The sequence below is a fragment of the Lissotriton helveticus genome, chromosome 1_2, assembly GCF_964261635.1.
Source record: "Lissotriton helveticus chromosome 1_2, aLisHel1.1, whole genome shotgun sequence".
NCBI classification, from domain to species: Eukaryota; Metazoa; Chordata; class Amphibia; order Caudata; family Salamandridae; genus Lissotriton; species Lissotriton helveticus.
In genome coordinates this window covers 314666460-314671389 of record NC_136058.1, presented here as the reverse complement: position 1 = coordinate 314671389, position 4930 = coordinate 314666460, and the positions used below count along the sequence as shown (strand labels likewise).

The window sequence follows — 4930 nt, the reverse complement described above, 5'->3', positions numbered from 1 at the left end:
TGGGTCTACAGGACTTATTGTACCACCCACTTACGTAGTCTTTTTAAACATGTCACAGGTCTGCCATTGCAGCCTGTAAGCAGTTTTAAACTCCCAATTTGACTTGGCAAAATAAACCTTATGCCAAGCTTAAAACTCTCTTTTTAAAACCTATAAGTCATCCCTAAGCTAAGCCTTAAACAGCCCTTAGGGCAAGGAGCCTTATATTTTAAAAGTTGGACATGTGCTTTTAAGTTATACTTGTCCTGGGAAGTAAAAAATAACACATTCTTTTTTTTTACTACTGTGAGGCCCACCTCTCCAATATGATAACATTGGGTTTCCTTACAATGTTTAATAAGTGATATCTTTTAGTTTAAAATCTTTTTATTGAACTATGAAAAAGCATGATGCAGCAGGAAAAGGCCCATCGCACGGGCTGGCATCCAACATGGTGCTTCCCAGAGCATCAGGGGAATCCCAGAACAAACCCCCTTCCCTCCGCCCTTGCCCCTCACGCCCCGTCCCCTCCCACCTCCTCCCCCAGGGGAATAGCTATACAACAAAAGAAAAGTGATAACTTTTGTGTGGCAGCAGGTGAGAATGTCATGTTTGGTGTCACAATTCTGAAAACACCACTTTTAGAAAGTTGGCATTGTCTCATCCTAACCATTTGGTGCCTGCAGCCTGTTTCCTGGATCACATGACTAGGTGCATTTGGCAATTAGCGTTTGTGTATCCCTCCCAGACAGTATCATGATAGAGGGCCTTGCTGTTGGCCGGATGGGCCATCTTGACTTGATGAGGGGGGCGGAGCTGTCACTTGCCGCTCTTGCAATTGAAAGACACTGCCTCAGCTAACACACAAAGAACATCACACTAGCCTATTGTGACTGCAGACAAGACCACGGTAGGGAGAGAGGAAATTCCAAACACATCTGTGGCGAGGGGGTAAACTCCAGAAACGTCTCCCATTTTAAAACTAGCATCACGTATAAAAGTAAGACCCTCAGAGCAACACTTCAGGTCACTTCTGGGCCTGTGGAGACTCAGAAAAAGGACTGCTCTGGTGCCTGCTGCTGGATGGAATGCCCTGTCGCAAGAAGGATTTCCGTGCTGCCCTGCTGGCTGAGGATAGAAGACAAGACCTGCTCCTTGAATCCAGAACCACCCGAGTGACTCCAAATGCTAGCTGACTGGCCTCCTGTTCTGAGCTACAAGGATATAACAAGCTGCAGAGACATGTCTTGCATTTCTCCACCTGCCCAGACTCAACTGGACCTGCCTGTGCCTTGCTGCTGGCTTTTGCTGGAGTGCGTCCTGATCCCTAAGAGGTGCTCCCCTCCACAGGTCCTGGACCCTTGTCTGGCATCAGAGTGAACTCCTCCTGGCCCAACTGTGGGTTCACACAGAACCGACGCAGTGTGACGTAACTCGATGCAACATGGAACAGGACCTTACATCACAGCATCTCACAGCCCCTGATTGGCGGCCTCATTGTTAACCGATGAGGCGCGATGCAACTCGATGCAGGACCTCGCATCGCAGCCCTTGCTGCTTCTAACTGGACCTGACTCCAAGCCCTGCATCAAAAGACATAAAGTACATTATCAGTGGGACTAACCTGGTCCCTGAATCCAGCCCCACTCCATTGTGGTCGGCTGCAGCTTGTGACTGTGTTTCGGTCTGCCATGACCAGATATCCCCAGTCGGCACTTACTTAGTGCTTGTAGGCACTATAGTTACCTTACAACTTTGAAATTATATTTCTCTGGTTCTACTGATAGGATGTTTGTCCTTTTAGGGTCAAATAATTGATTTAATTTTACTCTATTTTCTGAATTGGTGTGGGATTTTTCATATGTTGTGTTCTCACTTTATTACTGTTTGTGTGCTGCATAAGTACTTTATACATTGCCTCTAAGTTAAGCCTGACTGCATTTGTGCTAAGCTACCCAGGGTTAGGCACAGGTTAATTTAATAACTGTTTGTGGTTCACCCTAAAAATGATTGTGGCTGTTGCTTGAGAAGAGCTCACACCCCACTCAATTCCTTACATGATAAATGTACCTTTTTATATAAAAGTATTGTAAAGCACAGGCCAGGCTTAGGAGAAGGCTGAAGAGTGGAGGACTAATAAAGCATTATTATTTAGGCTGTCTCTGACAGTAATGAACATTCAGGATGTTTCAGTCCAAACCTACCTTGTTAAATGTGAAACTACTGGCATGCAATGTTATGTAGGCTAAAAGGGTTCGGTGAGGTGTACATGAGCCATGGCTACAAAGCCTCTATCAACCTATTATTTGTACATTCAGATGGTTCCTTATTGTATTTCCTTCTGTAAATATCTCCTTTCACCTTCAAACATTCCATAATGTTGCCCAAATTTGTAGCACACCTGGAAAGCACACATACAGATGCAAGTAAATGATGCTATGAGCCTGGCTCAGAAGCCATCTCTCTTCCAGGGTTGGAGTAGAGATGTGAGGCCCTCAGAATGGAGGTACCTTTGTAGTTGGGAACCAGCCAGTATTTTACAAGCAAAGCTGGTATTTTCATTTCTAAAACAGCACAAAAATTGGAAAAAGGAGCAAAAACCAATTTGTTTCTATCTTTTCTACACAATAACCAAGTTTATTTGAAAATGGTCAGTCCTTGTTTGTAAAACAATGATGGACTGGAAGGCCTATTACATTAATTACCAAGGGGTGAAATTATTTGAAGCATTCCACTCTCACCCTGTTTTTCCCTTTAGTGAAACTCCTTGTGGGTGATGGGTATGCCCAGATGTGGGCCTTCTAGCTCACTGTGCTATCAAATGCACCATGCACCTCACAAAAGAGACCTAACAAGCCTGAAACCAGTCTGAGATTCCTTGTGCTTCTGTTAGGCGTGGCCGTGAAATGACCTGGCAGGGGCCAGAACAAGTCTGATTTGCATATGGGTGGTCCCTGATAGTGGTGCGACAGTGAACAAAAAGCACGCACAGGAGTTCACTTCTACCCAAGTAATGAGACTATATTTGGGGGTGTTTTTCAAGGTGTTTTATTGTGATGAATCTCACTTTTTGCACCACTGTGTTGGTGCTTAGGCAGTTGCTCACCATTGATACATCACATGTTGTATTTTATTTCCTACAGTAGCCTCCATCCTCTTTTCTTTCTCATGGCCATTTGGGGTAGGGGTCTTGCATCTGCCAGGCAGTGCATCAGTTTTCGTGTCTTGGGCCTACGGGGCATTTGTGGCGGCGAGGCTGGCGTTAATCTTATCAGACACACTTGATATGATATGGGATGAACCTACAATGTTCATTGTCAGGTGTGTTTGCCGATGCTTGTTGGCTAATGAGTTAGCTAGCCAGATTATGCCATATCATTGCTAGCTGCCCTTGGATTGGCCATTATTTTACCAATTGAGCATGCAACATAATTTTCACCAAACAAAACCAGTGTAGTCTTGGTGATCTGCTTGCAAACCTTTACTTTGCATGCACTTATCCAGTGGGTTTGTGCCTATCTATAGAATATCTGCAGTATGCAAGGTTGGACAGTTTACTGATGTAAGTGTAACAAAGGCACACTGAAATTACAGTAAGTCTCTATTTGTATAAAAACATAATGCTAAGTTTGTAAAATGTAAAGTTGGTGTAACTTGGGCACTTGAGTGCTTTTTCATTGGTCTAGTAGAGTAGACAGTTGTGTAGAACTTCGTTTTGGCCTCTGATAACATGTCCTTTTCGGATATATACATAGGTCATATATTTACTCTACCACGGTGTTTCTCAGTTGTCAGGATGGCCGAGTGGTCTAAGGCGCTGCGTTCAGGTCGCAGTCTCCTCTGGAGGCGTGGGTTCGAATCCCACTTCTGACAGTAATTTTTTCTTGCTTAAAAATCAATGCCCTAATGCATATAGTACCTTTTACACTGATATAATCTTCTTCAATGTGTGCTCTACCATTTATATTTCGTAGGTAATTTCAACGTTATCTTCAAAGTAGAAACTCAAGCACAAGTAAGTACACTTAATTTCCACGTTTTCAAAAACATTTCGAAAATACAGTTTTTATTGTTTATTAACTTAATATTTCAGAGTTTCAGGGCTGCTGTGGGAACGCTATGAGTGTCTTTTTACATCAACATACTAAACAAAACTTGTTTCTTTCTTGTCTTTGAAAGCGCGCCATTTCTTTCCCAGCTAGACTTCATGTGACAGTTCTAACGTCCTCCACAAGGTGTCGCCCGCTTCAATGTTGGAAATTCCTTCTGCAGGTCAAGCCAGTAAAGTGAGTAAACATAATGCTGGGCGCATGGTCATTGCATTATTTTTTTTTTACCTATACGTGCTTGGAAAATGCAGTGTTTTTGCATTTGAAAAGTTTTGTGCATATATTTTAAAGTGCTATTCTGGTGCTTTCTATATACATGAAACACAATACATTGTAATCCATGCCAGCATGGAGCTCAGTGACGTGTGATATGTGTTACAGACGAGGCATTACACAACTGCGCCAGTAGTGTAGTGGTATCATGCAAGATTCCCATTCTTGCGACCCGGGTTCGATTCCCGGCTGGCGCACTTCTTTTTTAATATTTATTTGGTAATTATCATTTTAATAGCTAGATTTCTGCTAATTATGTTGTGTGAAGCCGTAGCCTCGTGTTTCTTATTCTGTGAAAATAGGGACGTGATTCGCTTGCTGCAGGTTTGATTCCTTGCAATTGTTAGCAGTTTCTAATGCAGCAGGTTGTGCTGTCCTAAAATGAAGGCGCGAAATGAAAGTGCAGTAGTAGGAGAAATGCAGAAATACAGCGGTGAGAAGGACGGATCCCTGGCAACTAAAGAATTAGACACGGTGGTTTCATAGGAACATCGACTTAGAAAATTACTTCAGTTAAACAGAAAGGGAAAGACAATGACTTCAGCTCAACAGAAAGGACAACAAGTACT

At 43.1% G+C, this 4930-nt stretch overlaps 2 non-coding genes across 2 annotated transcripts; both read left to right on the top strand.

Annotated features, from left to right (window-relative positions):
- The first annotated feature begins 3769 nt into the window (after positions 1 to 3769).
- TRNAL-CAG (transfer RNA leucine (anticodon CAG)) lies at positions 3770 to 3852 on the top strand. Its single transcript has one exon. It is a non-coding gene; the product is annotated as a tRNA-Leu (tRNA).
- Positions 3853 to 4487: 635 nt separating this feature from the next.
- Positions 4488 to 4558, top strand: TRNAG-CCC (transfer RNA glycine (anticodon CCC)). The gene has a single exon. It is a non-coding gene; the product is annotated as a tRNA-Gly (tRNA).
- The last annotated feature ends 372 nt before the right edge of the window (positions 4559 to 4930 follow it).